Raw genomic sequence first — 16,089 nt, 5'->3', positions numbered from 1 at the left:
CTCTCCACCATGGGAAACAATCTCTTAGCATCTATCCTGTCAATTCCCCACAGAATCATATATGTTTCAATGAGATCACCTCTCATTCTTCTAAACTCCAGAGAATATAGGCCCAATCTACTCAATCTCTCCTCATAGGACAACCCTCTCATCCCAGGGATTAGTCTAGTGAACCTTCGTTGAACCACCTCTAAGGCCAGTATATCCTTACTTAGATAAGGAGACGTCAGTGTCAAGGGTCGAGAGGTTGTAGTAGGGGCAGAAGACAATGGCTCAGTCTTCTCAATATTTAACTGAAAGAAACTGTGGCTCATCGAAGACTGGATGTCAGATAAGTAGTCTAAAAGCACAGAGTCAGTGGAGAGGTAGTGGTGGTGAGGGAGAGCTGGGTGTCATTAGCATATTTATGAAGGCTGACCCAATATCTGCAGATAATGACACCAATGACAGTCTACAGATGATGGAGAAGAGGGGGCCAAGGATAGATCCTTGAGTGGCTTAAAATCAAAAAGGCTAATGAAATTTTCACCTTTATTTCAAGGAGGCTGGATTACGAAAGTGAGGAGGTTATGCTTCAGTTGTATAGAGCCTTGGTCAGATCCCAGTCAGGAGTACTGCGTTCAGCTTTGGGCACCATATCTCAGAAAGGATATACTGACCTGGGAAGGGGTGCAGCGCAGATGCATTAGAATGATACCAAGGCTTAGAAGTTAAATTATGAGGACAGGTTGCATAAACTTGGCTTATATCCCTTGAGTATAGAAAATTAAGGGGTTGAGCTGATTAAGATGTTTAAAATGTTAAAAGGATTTGATAGAGTACATACAGAGAAACGATTTCCTCTGGGGGTGGGGGCAATCAAGAACAAAGGAACATAATCCTAAATTTAGAGCCTGGCCATTTAGAAGAGAAATCAGCAAGCACCTTTGCTCTCAAAGGGTAGTAGAAATATAGAATTCTTTCCCCCAAAAGGTTGAGAATGCTGGGACAATTGAAGCATTCAAGACTGTGATCGATAGATTTTTATTCAGTCACGGTATCAAGGGATACAGAACTAAGGCGAGTAAATGGAGTTGAGGTACAGAGCAGCCATGATCTAATTGAATGGTGGAGCAGACTCAATCGGTTGAATGGCCTACTGCTGTTCCTATGACTCTTTAGGTGATGATGCAGGTGTAGGGAAGAGAAGACATTGGTGCAAATGCTCTGGCAATCATCAGATAGATAAGAGTGGAACAAAGTGAGGGCAGTGCTACCAATCTGGACAACAGAGGAAGGCATCGAAGGACAATGGTATGGTCAACCATGTCAAAGGCTGCAGAGAGGGAGAGAAGAAAAAATGCACCATGGTCACAGTCACAGAGGATGTTGTGTATGACTTTGGTTAGCACTGTTGGAGGACCAGAATCTTGATTGCAAGGATTAAAAGAGGGATTTGAAGAAGAGATTGGCACGAATCTGGGAGTCGACAACTGATTCAAGAATTTTGGAGAGAAAAGGGAGGCTGGAGATGAGATGGTAGTTGGTAATTGTCATGTATTCAACTGTCATTGTAACCCATGTATAAACTGACCTAACTTGTACACCATGAGAATGCTGACCACTAGGTGGTGAACTTGTGGGAGACACTCCTAACCTGGACTTTCAGGTATAAAAGGGGAAGCTCCACCCACCTTCTGTACTTCAGTGCTGGCTAATAAAGGTTACTGGTCACAGAGTGACCTTCTCTCAAATATGGGTCTCATGTGCATTTGTACTGTATAGTAAGGACGTATTATTGGCGACGAGAAACTGGGATTTAAAACACGCAAGCATGGCCACTAGCAGCACAGACGAGAGGTACTGTGTTGGTGATGATTGGGACAATTTTATTGAGAGACTACAGCAAAGTTTCGTCACTAAGGAATGGCTGGGACAGGATTCGGCCGACAAACGCAAGGCTCATCTCCTGACGGTTTGTGGATCCAGGACGGACTCCCTGATGAAGGACCTTCTAGCGCCAGAGAAGCTGGCAGACAAGACTTTTGAAGAGCTCAGTAAGTTGATCCGGCGAGCAGCATGCACATGGTGAGACACCGGTTTTACATGCACCGGCGACGAGAAGGGCAAAGCGTTCCAGACTTTGTTGTAGACCTCCGACGACTGACGAGCCTATGTAAGTTCCCAGATGCATGCAGAGCGGAGATACTGTGAGACTTTTTTATTGAGGGCATCGGGCACGCTGGGGTTTTCAGGAAACTGATTGAGACCAAAGACTTAACACTGGAAACGGCGGCTTTGATGGCCCAGACATTTATCTCAGGGGAGGAAGAGACCAGAATGATGTTTGACAAAAATCTTGGTTTAAATGCAGCAAATGGACAGGGAGTCAACATTGTTAATGCGGCAAGCAGTTCTCCACACAGACAGGGGCAATCGGCCATGCCCGAGCATGTAATCGAACCCAAAGGGGGAATTCAACAGAGACAATGGCTAGCTGAACGACGATTCATGCCATCGCAAGGGACAATGCGGCCAGTAATGGGGCCATCAACACCTGTCAATGGTGCGCTTAAGGACAGTTGCAGAAACAGTCAGAGACGATCGACTGGTAATGGACCTTTTGTTTCCAACAACGGCTCATGCTGGAGGTGTGGAGGCAAGCACACAGCCAGAGCTTGCAGGTATCAGCAATATACCTGCAGAAACTGCAACTTCAGCGGTCACTTGATACATATGTGCAGGAAGCCTGCAGCCAGGGTGATGTACGAGAAGGACGGGCCCGATGTAAGCCCTACGAGGCCAAATGGACACTGGGGGAAATCGCTGGAAGCTGAAGTTCAATGAGTTCATGTGGAGCACATATACGGTTCATACACCAGGACGCCACCAATAATGATGAAAGTGCTCCTCAATGGCATTCCAGTATCAATGAAGCTAGACACAGGGGCCAGCCAGTCCCTGATGAGTATCAAACAGTTCGACAAGTTGTGGGCGTCCAAGGCCAGGAGGCCAAAATTAGTGCCGATTGTTGCACAGCTACGGACATATACAAAGGAGATCATTCCAGTGCTAGGCAGTGCCACGGTAGTCATGACCCACAAAGATTCAGAGAACAGGTTGCCACTCTGGATTGTCCCGGGGGACGGTCCCGCACTACTGGGGAGGAGTTGGCTTGCTGTCATGAACTGGAAGTGGGGCGATGTCAATGCAATTTCTTCTGCGGAGCGAATATCATGCTCACAGGTCCAGGACATATTTGACTCACTATTTCAACCCGGCATTGGCACTTTCATGGGGGCCAAGGTAGTGATTCACATAAACCCGGACGCCAGGCCAGTACACCACAAGGCCAGAGCGGTGCCATACGTGATACGGGAGGAGATAGAAGGCGAATTGGACTGCCTGCTGAGGGAAGGCATCATCTCACCAGTCGAATTCAGTGACTGGGCGAGCCTGATTGTGCCGGTGCTCAAGGCGGATGGGTCGGTCAGGATATGTGGTGATTACAAGGCCACCATCAATCGGATGTCACTCCAAGACCAGTACCCGCTACCGAGAGCGGAGGAGCTCTTTGCGACGCTATCCGGTGCCAAACTTTTTTCAAAATTGGACCTGACCTTAGCTTACATGACCCAGGAGCTGGCGAATGAGTCGAAGAAGCTGACCACCATCACGACACACAAGGGGTTGTTTGAGTACAACAGATGTCCGTTCGGGATTCGCTCGGCTGCCGCAATCTTTCAACGAAACATGGAAAGCCTCCTCAAGTCGATTTTAAGGACGGTGGTTTTTCAAACGACATCCTCATCACGGGTTGCAATACTGAAGAACAGCTCCACAACCTGGATGAGGTGCTACGCAAACTGGACCGGGTAGGGCTGCAACTGAAAAAGGCGAATTGCGTCTTCCAAGCTCCAGAGGTAGAATTCCTGGGGATGAGGGTAGCAGCAGACGGGATCAGACCTACTGCGTCCAAAACGGAAGCGATCCAGAGAGCACCCAGATCCCGTAACACGACGGAGCTGCGTTCGTTCCTGGGGCTCCTGACCTATTTTGATAACTTTCTTCCCAAATTGAGCACAATGTTAGAACTGCTACACGTGCTCCTACACAAAGGTCGTGAATGGGTCTGGGGGGACAGCTAGAAAAGAGATTTTGATCGAGCACACAATTTGTTATGCTCCAATAATCTGTTAACGCTATATGACCCATGTAAGAAACTTGTTTTAACGTGTAATGCGTCGTCTTATGGGGTCGGGTGTGTGTTGCAGCATGTTAATGCTAAGGGTCAGTTACAGCTGGTAGCTTATACCTCAAGAAGTCTGTCCCAGGCTGAAAGGGGCTACGGGATGGTAGAAAAGGAAGCACTTGCATGTGTATATGCAGTAAAAAAAAATGCACCAGAACCTGTTTGGCAGGAAATTTGAGCTGGAGACAGATCACAAACCCCTAACGTCTCTTTTGGCCGACAACAAGGCCATAAATGCAAATGCATCGGCCCACATAAAGAGGTGGGCACTCATGTTAGCCGCCTATGACTATACAATTCGGCACAGACCGGGCACTGGAAACTGCGCCAATGCACTCAGCAGGCTCCCACTAGCCACCACCGTGGGGGCAACCGAGCATGGTGCTGAGATGGTCATGGCTGTTGAAGCTTTCGAAAGTGAAGGCTCACCCGTGACAGCCCGTCAGATCAAAGTCTGGACAAATAGAGACTCGCTACTGTCTTTAGTCAAGAAATGTGTCCTGAATGGGGACTGGGCAGCCACGTACGGGGCATGCCCTGAGGAATTTAAACTATTTCACAGGCGCAAGGATGAACTCTCGATTCAGGCCGATTGCTTACTATAGGGAAACCGAGTAATCATGCCCCAGATGGGCAGAGAGGTGTTCATCCGAGAACTCCACAATGAGCACCCGGGCATTGTCATGATGAAGGCAATTGCCAGGTCACAAGCTTGGTGGCCAGGGATAGCTGCAGACCTGGAACTTTGTGTTCGCAGGTGCAACACGTGTGCCCAGCTGGGCAATGCCTCCAGGGAAGCCTCCCTTAGCCCCTGGTCCTGGCCTGCCAAGCTATGGTCACGCATCCATGTGGACTGTGCAGGTCCTTTCATGGGAAAAATGTTTTTGGTTGCAGTAGACGCCTACTCTAAATGGATCGAGTGTGTCATTCTCAATTCTAGCACATCCTCTGCCAGGGTAGAAAGTCTACGGGCAATGTTCGCCGCCCATGGTCTACCGGACGTCTTGGTCAGCGACAATGGCCCATGCTTTACAAGCATTGAATTCCAGGACGTCATGGCAAGAAATGGTATCAACCATGTCAGAACGGCACCGTTCATGCCGGCCTCAAACGGCCAGGCGGAACGAGCAGTGCAGATAATCAAACAGGGGATGCTCAGAATCCAAGGGGGTTCCCTACAAAGCCGCTTATCACGCCTCCTGTTGGCCAATATATCCCGACCACACTCGCTCACAGTGGTTCCACCCGCAGAGCTGCTAATGAAAAGGATACTCAAAACCAGGTTATCCCTTATACACCCCACCATGAAAGAAACTGTTGAAAGCAGGCGCTGGTCACAATGTGACTACCATGACGGGAATGCGAGGGCACAATGTATTGATGTCAATGACCCTGTCTTTGTCCTCAACTATGCTGCAGGGCCCAAATGGCTCGCAGGCACTGTGATTGCCAAAGAGGGGAATAGGATTCTGGTAGTTAAACTTACCAATGGACAAATCTGCCGCAAACACGTGGATCAAACAAAAAGGAGGTTCAGCAACCCCATTGAAGAAGCAGAGGAAGAACACGATGTAGAGTTCACTCCACCACAGGTAACCGAACACCAGAACCAAGTGGAGGAGAGCCCAGTCACTGTGGGCAGTCCAGACAGGCCTGAGGCACTGCAAACAGCAGACACTCAGGCCAGCGCCCAACAACCGGAGCCCCAACTCAGGCGCTCTATAAAGGAGCGTAAACCACCAGAGCGACTTAACCTGTGATCCCAATAAGACTTTGGGGGGGAGGTGATGTCATGTATTCAACTGTCACTGTAATCCATGTATAAACTGACCTAACTTGTACACCGTGAGAACATTGACCACTAGGTGGTGAACTTGTGGGAGACACTCCTAACCTGGACTTTCAGGTATAAAAGGGGAAGCTCCACCCACCTTCTGCACTTCAGTGCTGGCAAATAAAGGTTACTGGTCACAGAGTGACCTTCTCTCAAGTATGGGCCTCGTGTGCATTTGTACTGTATAGTAAGGACATATTAGTAATGACAGAGCGGTCAAGAGTATTATGAGGAGGGTATGATGATGGGAGCGAATGAGACAGTACCTGAGAAAAGAAAACTTCATGGAGTCTAGGAAGAGGAGAAGGGTGCTCAGCAGTTTCGTAGAAACAGGGTCAAAGAAGCAAGAGAAAACAATTTCCTGATTTGTTGTCCTGTCATGTGCAACGCAGAAGTTGCAAACCTCTATAACAAACAAAGATCTTTATTTTTTTCATCAAATTATAAGTTATTTCCTCATCAACAGGACGGGGAGGTAAGCGATTTTCAGGCTTCTGTCTATGCTCTGCTGTGACAAGCTGCTGGGAAGTATGTGAGGCAGCCATGGGGGAAGAGCGGGGGATGCAAAGATGCCTGGCCTCTGCTCAGCGTCTCTCCACACAGTGTGGCAGAGATTGGTGGCTCATAGTATAAGGGAATTATGGTGTGAGCTTATGTCCTACTGCTTTCTGGCACAGTACTTTGGAGCGCTAACATTTTCCAAATTTATGTGACCCTACTGCCAAATTTCAAATGACATATCCCAGGATTTTATTAATAAAGAAAAACCACAAAACCATTACACAGGATAACAGAGCAGAGATTCGGCCTACACTGTCAAAAAAATTAAGACTTTGACATTCAGTTATTGCCACAGACTGACATTAAATTATATTTATAATAGCAAATAACTGATGGGTGACTGGATCGTTATCCTTTTTTCTAATACTTTGATGGCAGATGCAACTGAACTGTGCTTTCCACCACTGTAAGGGAGTTATTTTGACATTTGCAATAGTGTAAAATGAATGATAGCGAATCAGCTGGCCGTTTTATATCTCTCCCCCTTATGGAAATTAAAATCAGGAGAGATGTAAAACAAGCTGTCATAGAAACATAGAAACAATGGGGTCAAGTTTCGACCTGAATTGCTCCTATTTTTTTGGAGCAACTGGTTTGGAATGGAGTATCTTAGAAATTGCAATTCTCGGCATTTAGTTTGCTCCAGTTCTAGTCAGTTAGAACAGTTTCATTTCAGAACAGATTTTTTTTTTCAAAGGGGGGCGTGTCCGGCCACTTACTCCTGGTTTGAAAGTTTGGCCAGTGAAAACTTACTCCAAACTAAGTTAGAATGGAGTAAGTGTAGATTTTTGTATGCTCAGAAAAGCCTTGCCAACACTTAGAAAATCAGGCGTAGGTTACAAATCAGGCGTAGGAAACGAGGGGGGGCGGGGAGGGGGGGAAAGGAAGTAATTACATTTTACAAGCATTCAAAAGTCTCACTTATATAAACAAAGAGCCATCCTGAATAAAAGATTATAAATAAAGCAAATAAAAAATATTGAATTTCCCGTGTCATTACTGTTATTTCTCCCGTCAGCACCGCATCTGTTGCATGCTGCATCTCAGGAGAGCGTGTCTCCAATCTTCTTCTCCTCTGCCTGGGTCTGCCTCACGGCACCACTACACTGGGAAGCGCGGGCTGGGATGGTGGGACACTCGGTGTTCCAAACGGCACCACTACACTGGGAGGCGCGGGCTGGGACGGTGGAACGCTCGGTGTTCCAGATGGCAGCACTAGAGTGGGAACCGCGGCTGGGATGGTGCGGCCCTGGGTCTTGCATCCAGCGCCACTCGAGTACGAGCCGTGGGCTGGGATGGTGGGTGAATGGGTGCAAACTGCTCCATTATATCACCAGCACCATTGGGACCCGCAACATCGGAATCAAAACCATGGAAGGTGGAACCAGAACCTATGCAAGGGGTTGAAACTCTGATGCCCGCTAATGTGGGCTCATAAACATTAATTTGGAAGGTCTCCCCTGTAGACATTTCAGTCATCGCCGCCTGTAGCCAGTCTGGATCGTCCGCATCTGGTTCTACTGGTTTTTGTTCTGGGTCTTTAGAATCTTCAGGGTTGGCATCATCATCATCATCATCTTCTGCAAAATATATCAGAACAGTCAAATGTCTAACAGCAAAGGAGGGGGCCGGATGGGTGGTATGAGTACTCTCACACATAGCAGTCCAGGCAGCAGGTTGATTTGAAGGGCCACGATGCATTTTCAGGACTTACCCTCTTCCTCGCGTGCAGGCCCAGCTTGTGCTGTACTGATTGCTTTTCTCCATGTACGACCCATCATAGCAGCTACCCTCTGTTCCAAGGATGTCAGTGGATGCAGATTTGGCGTACCTCCTCCTGTACGAGTTGCTTCCCTTTTGTTGTGGGCCAATTTCTTCTGCAAAGAGTAAAATATAACTTTTTACAGAGTGCGTCTTTCTGCAGGGTGGGACATACAAATAGTCACATTACAATTACGATTACATTAAAAAAATGAAAATATTACTTACACTAACTGTTTGACCAAGGTCGTGCCATTTCTTTTTACACTGTTTTCCAGATCTCATGGTATGCACCACTGCGCAGTAATCTTCTGCAACTTGGTTCCAGCGTTTCTTCATTTCTTTAGGTGGCACTTGTATGCGACCTCTGTTGCTGATATCTAGCTCCTGCCATCTTTGCTCAATGACGTTAACTAATATCTCCACTTCCTCATGCAAGAAATTCTTTGTTCTTAGTGGATGTTGTTCCATTGCTGTATTGAATTGACACTCTTATTTTTCAAAACACACAGTCCTTATTTTGCATGCGCCTATGAAGCACTTGTTCTGGAAGTTTAGCAGCAAAAAGCAGCACTCACTGATTTCGGCAGGAGATTTCTTCAACAGTGCTGCTAAAAGCACTCCTTCAGGCACAAAAAATCACCAAGATTCAATCCCAAGCCTTTCCACAGCTCCACAAAACAAATCAGCACTTTTCCTCCTGTACCTTTAAAAATGGCCGAGTGTCAATGTTTGTAATCTACTGCGCGTGCGCTCGCACTCCAACGCGCGCGCGCACGGCTGCCAGCACGACGTCCTCAGATCAGAGTTAGCCCCGCCCCCTGCATTTTCAAAATCGGCACGACGCTGTGGCTCCCCCCCCCCCCCCCCCCCGCTGATCTCTGCGCGCCGCGTCGAGCTCCGAGGAACCTACTGGAAGGCCGAGAATTCCTCCGTAAGTTTTTGACACGCTTTTGGGTGCGAGAAATGGGCGTCGGTGTCGGGGCTGCGCCGTTCTAGGCGCGGCCCGAAACTGGACCCCATAGAAAATAGGTGCAGGAGAAGGCCATTCGGCCCTTCGAGCCTGCACCACCATTCAATATGATCATGGCTGATCATACAACTTCAGTACCCCATTCCTGCTTTCTCTCCATATCCCTTGATCCCTTTAGCCGTAAGGGCCACATCTAACTCCCTTTTGAATATATCTAACGAACTGGACTCATCAACTTTCTATGGTAGAGAATTCCACAGGTTCCCAATCTGAGTGAAGAAGTTTCTCCTCATCTCGTTCCTAAATGGCTTACCCCTTACCCTTAGACTGTGACCCCTGGTTCTGGACTTCCCCAACATCGGGAACATTCTTCCTGCAACCCCGTCAGAACTTTACATGTTTCTATGAGATCCCCTCTCATTCTTCTAAATTCCAGTGAATATAAGCCTAGTCGATTCAGTCTTTCTTCATATGTCAGTCCTGTCATCCCGGGAATCAGTCTGGTGAACCTTCGCTGCATTCCCTCAATAGCAAGAATGCCCTTCCTCAGATTAGGAGACCAAAACTGTACACAATATTCAAGGTGTGGCCTCACCAAGGCCCTGTACAACTGAGTAAGACCTCCCTGCTCCTATACTCAAATCCTCTCACTATGAAGGCCAACATGCCATTTGCCTTCTTCACCGTCTGCTGTACCTGTATGCCAACTTTCAAAGGCTGATGTACCATGTCACCCAGGTCTCATTGCACCTCCCCTTTTCCTAATCTGTCACCATTCAGATAATATTCTGCCTTCCTGTTTTTGCCACCAAAGTGGATAACCTCACATTTAACCACATTATATTGCATCTGCCATGCATTTGCCCATTCACCTAACCTGTCCAAATCACCTTGCATCCTCCCCACAGCTCACACTGACACCCAGCTTAGTGTCATCTGCAAACTTGGAGATATTACATTCAATTCCTTCATCTAAATCATTAATGTATATTGTAAATAGCTGGGGTGCCAGCACTGAACATTGCGGTACCCCACTAGTCACTGCCTGCCATTCTGAAAAGGACCCGTTTATTCCTACTCTTTGCTTCCTGTCGATTCACTATCTCGCGTTTTACACTATCGCACAACGTCAATATTATTCCATTATTTAATTGGCTATAACATAATTAAGCACGTCCTGAGGTCATGAAAGTCGCTATATAATTGCAAGTTCTTTCTATCAGAAAGCTTTGGTAAATTTCCCGGTGGTACAGGGAAATTGGAGTGCTTGTGACAGTCAAACTGATGGGTGTAGAGATTTGACTACCATTTGCAGCATACTGATGCAACATTTGCCCACATTATGAAAAGGGTGGTTTTAGGCCCAGAGCTTTTGGTGGTTTGCACCACCCGTTAGCACCATGAAATGGCAAAATAAAACGGCAGCCGGCACTAATCCGCCAGCTGGTGGCAGGTACCACAGCAGCCATTATTTTCGGCAAGTTAGCAGTGCTGTCGTTACCTGCTATCGACGAGAGTATTTTAATGAGGTGGCACGTGACGTCAGTCGGTGTGCAACGCGGAGTTGAAGCCAGCGCATCCTTTTTGGAGTTCTCCTCTCACATTGCCACCAGTTTATGCCAGTATTTGCTGCCGCCAAAAGGTCTTTCAGCAGCGTTAATGGCCATGAGGAATTTGGCAGGACTTACGAGGATGGACACCACAACTTCAAATGCCAAGGTTCATCTTTTAAACTTTCATTTTTTGCCCAACAGTGGTGGGGGCGGGTAGGGGTAGGGGGGGAGGGTTGCATTTTCTGGCAGCTTTCCGGGAGGCCGACAGTATTGGTGGGTCAGTAAATCTATGGGTGAGCTCCATTGCAACAAATGAAGATGATCTGTGATAAAATCTCTTTTATCTGCATTCATATCATAAACAAACAAACATAGAGTGGCAGATAATATTTTTGGAGCTCGTACGGCAATTGCTCGGGTCACTCCTTTCTTCCCCGCTCCCCTACACTGTGAGCAGGAGACAGAGGCAACCTTTGGCCTCCTTTTGAGATGAGTGCTGCAAAGAGTGCGTTGCACTAGAAAATCACCACCACGCTGATAATGAGCAGGCAGTGCCTCTCTCGGCCAACGGCTGTTATCTTTGGCTGCCAATGTTACTGGCAGGTTTCCAGCATTCCCCAATTTCTAGGACTTAAATTCTTGACAAAACAAAGGTATAAACATGCAAGCTCAAACTAACGTCTGGTATATACACCACCCACTTAATTAACAGATTTTTAGAAACCTCCAGGAAGATTAATTGGAACTGTCAATCACCAGTCCCTCATACAACAAACCTCCACTGATTAGATGCAACGAATCATTTAATAAATTTCATTTTTCCCCAGCTCCAGGAATTTAACAAATCTTGCAACAATCCCACAAAACACATGTAATAACAATTTATTTTCAAGATTGAGAGCTGGCTTTCGGCAGCTACAAGAAAAATAATTAGTTAAGCAGTTGTAAATTTATGGTCGACCCATCATTTCAGTCTGTACTTGCCCATTGGAACTTAATTCTTCCTATCTCGACTTTATTTCTTTATCCCTTGTCAAGTCTCTTCCTACCTTCATTCGCGACTCTTCCGATGTCCTCCACCACTTTAAGAGATGCCAGTCTCCTGGCTCTAACCGTCTCCTTTTCACATGGACATCCAATCCCTCAACACATCCATCCCCCACCAGGACAGCCTGTGGGCGTTCTGCTTCTTCCTTGATTGGAGGCCAACCAGTCCCCATCCATCACCCCGCTCCTCCACCTGGCTGAACTTGTTCTTGCATTGAACAACTCTTTTGAATCCACTCACTTCCTCCAACGAAAAGGTGTCGCTATGAGAACCCGTATGGATCCAAGCTATGCCTACCTTTTTGTGGGATACATGGCACATTCTTTGTTCCAGTCCTACTCAGATCCCATCCCTAACCTCTTTTTCCAATACATTGATGACTGGAAAATTTAAAGAATTGATCTTCCAATTTCCTTGCCTTCACATGGTCCATCTACAACTATTCCGTTGCCTTCATTGACTTCTCTAACACCATTTCTGGGGATAGGCTAACCAACCAACATCTACTATAAGCTCACTGATTCCCATCTTGATTACAATTCCTCTCATCCCGTTTCCAATAAGGACTCTATCCAATGGTCCCAGTTTCTCCGTCTCTGTCACATCCGTTCTGATGTTGCCACCTTCCATACCAGTGCTTCCAATATGTCATCTTTTTTCCTCAACTGAAAATTCCCTTACACTTTCGTTGTCAGAGCCTTTGACCGTGTCCATCTCATTTCCTGCGGTTCAGCCCTCACCCCTTCCCCTTCCTCCCAGAACCACAATAGCGGCCCCTTGTCCTCACCTTCCACCCAGCAGCCTCCACAATGAACGAATCATCCTCGGCCATTTCCATCACCTCCAGCACGATACCACCATCAAACACACCTTTCCCTCCCCTCCCATTTCAGCATTCCGAAGGGTCCATTCCATCCTCATCACCTTGGTCCACTCATCCATCACTCCCAGCATTCACTACCCTTCGCACGGCACCTTCCCGAGCAAGCGCATGAGATGCAGCCCTTTCACCTCCTCCCTTCCCACCATCCAGGGCCCCAAACATTCCTTCCACATGAAAAAGTGATTTACTTGTACTTCTTTCAACTTAGTATACTGTATTCACTGCTCACAATGCAGTCTCCTCTACATGGGGAGACCAAACTCAGATTGGGTGATCGCTTTTGTAAATATCTCCGTTCAGTCCGCAAGTGTAATCCTGACCTTGCCGTCGCTTGCCATTTTAATTCTCCATCCAACTCCCATCCTAACCTCTCTATCCTCGGCCTCCTACACTGTTCCAATAAAGCTCGACGGAAGCTTGACAAACTGCACCTCACCTTTTGATTAGGTCCTTTGCAATCTTCCAGACTGAATTCATTAACTTCGGATCATAACCACTGCTCCCATTTTTTCGGAGAGCAGGTGTTGGTAATGGTTCTCCTGTTGCCATTTACAGCCTCTCTAGCCCCATCTTTTGTTTCTCTACCACCCCTTTTTGCCTTGCACCATCATCACTTTAGTCATTGAATCTCTCCTGCCTTCCACTCTATCACAGACTTTCCCTTTTGTTCTTTCCTCCCCACCCCCTTTCCCTGCCTCTGTACTTGTTTAAAACCTGTTACATCTCCAACATTTTCCAGTTCTGACACTAGGTCATCGAGCTGAAACATTAACTCTGTTTCTGTCTCCACAGATGCTGCCTGACCTGCTGAGTATTTCCAGCATTTCCTGTTTTTATTTCAGATTTCCAGCATCCGCAGTATTTTGCTTTTGTAAACCTATGGGTCTGTGGTGTAACTGTAACATTCACGAATAAATCCTTCACCCTAAAGAATGTTTTTAATTTTTTTTAAGTCTCATATAACAAAACACCTATATTATGATGTTGTTTGCACTCAATCTTTAAAACAGATTTCCATTGTGGGATTGTTACAAAATGTATTACATTGTTGGAGCTGGAGACAAATGAAGTTTATTAAGTGATTCTATACACCCAGTTGGTAAGATTTGTTATATTGAACTGTGGCTCAATAAATATGAGGTTTAAAAACACTTCTTGAGTCTAATACCACCAGAAACAACCCTCTGTTTGTACATGTGCATTTCCTTTTGGTTCTGGGTTTCTTAAAATGCCAGTGGTAGGTATTACATACTATCCTTCAGCTAGTTGCTATGACTGTCAGTCCTGCTCACAATGAAGGTTTATTTCAAAAGATAGATCCATTCTCTGAATATGTAAGTGGTCTGTGTTTGTGAGTGCAAAATTACTCCTCCAAAGGGTAGGCTTCCAGCATGAGTGCTGGCAAATAAAGGTTACTGGTCACGGAGTGACCTTCTCTCTAGTATGGGCCTCATGTGCATTTGGACATATCATTGGAGACGAGAAACTGGGATTTAAACCACGCGAGCATGGTCACTAGCAGCGCAGACGAGAGGTACTGTGTTGGTGATGATTGGCACGATTTTATTGCGAGACTACAGCTAAGTTTCATCACTAAGGAATGGTTGGGACAGGATTCGACCGACAAACGCAGGATTCGTCTCCTGACGGTTTGTGGATCCAGGACGTACTCCCTGATGAAGAACCTTCTAGCGCGATAGAAGCCGGCGGACAAGACTCACTATTTCAACCCGGCATTGGCACTTTCATGGGGACCAAGGTAGTGATTCACATAAACCCGGACACCAGGCCAGTACACGACAAGGCCAGAGCGGTGCTGTACGTGATGTGGGAAAAGACAGAAGGCGAATTGGACCGCCTGCTGAGGGAAGGGATCATCTCGGCAGTCAAATTCAGTGACTGGGCGAGCCCGATTGTGCCGGTGCTCAAGGCGGATGGGTCGGTCAGGAATATGTGGTGATTACAAGGCCACCATCAATCGGGTGTCACTCCAAGACCAGTACCCGCTACCGAGAGCGGGGGACCTCTTTGCGACGCTATCCGGTGACAAACTTTTTAAAAAATTGGACCTGACCTCAACTTACATGACCCAGGAGCTGGCGAGTGACTCCAAGAAGCTGACCACTATCATGACACATAAGGGGTTGCTTGAGTATAACAGATGTCTGTTCGGGATTCGCTCGGCCACCGCGATCTTTCAGCGAAATATGGAAAGCCTCCTCAAGTCGATTCCAAGGATGGTGGTTTTTCAAGACAACATCCTCATCACGGGTTGTGATACTGAAGAACACCTCCACAGCCTGGAGGAGGTGCTACGCAGACTGGACCGGGTAGGTCTGCGACTGAAAAAGGCGAAGTGCGTCTTCCTAGCTCCAGAGGTAGAATTCCTGGGGATGAGGGTAGCAGCAGACGGGATCACACCCACTGCGTCCAAAACGGAAGTGATCCAGAGATCACCCAGACCCCGCAACACGACGGAGCTGCGTTCGTTCCTGGGGCTCCTGAACTATTTTGGTAACTTTCCTCCCAAATTGAGCACGCTGTTAGAGCCGCTATACATGCTCCTACTCCAAGGTTGCGAATGGGTCTGGGGGGACAGCCAGGAAAGGGCTTTTGATAGAGCTCCAACAATCTGTTAACACTATAATGACCCATGTAAGAAACTTGTTTTAACATACGACGCGTGTCCTATGGGGTTGGGTGTGTGTTGCAGCATGTTAATGCCAAGGGTCAGTTACAGCCGGTATCTTATGCCTCCAGAAGCCTGTCCCAGGCAGAAAGGGGCTACAGGATGGTAGAAAAGGAAGCGCTTGCATGTGTATATGCAGTAAAACAAAATGCACCAGTACCTGTTTGGCAGGAAATTTGAGCTGGAGACAGATCACAAACCCCTAACGTCCCTTTTGGCCGACAACAAGGCCATAAATGCAAATGCATCGGCCCGCATACAGAAGTGGGCACTCATGTTAGCCGCCTATGACTACACAATTCGACAGAGACCGGGCACTGAAAACTGCGCCGATGCACTCAGCAGGCTCCTACTAGCCACCACCGAGGGGACAACTGAGTATGCTGCTGAGATGGTCATGGCTGTTGAAGCTTTCGAAAGCGAAGGCTCACCCGTGGCAGCCCGTCAGATCAAAGTCTGGGCAAATAGAGATCCGCTACTGTCTTTAGTCAAGAAATGTGTCCTGAATGGGGACGGGGCAGCCACGTACGGGGCATGCCCTGAGGAATTTAAACCA

The sequence above is a fragment of the Pristiophorus japonicus genome, chromosome 11 (assembly GCF_044704955.1).
Source record: "Pristiophorus japonicus isolate sPriJap1 chromosome 11, sPriJap1.hap1, whole genome shotgun sequence".
Lineage (NCBI taxonomy): Eukaryota > Metazoa > Chordata > Chondrichthyes > Pristiophoridae > Pristiophorus > Pristiophorus japonicus.
This window is presented reverse-complemented; position numbering follows the sequence as displayed.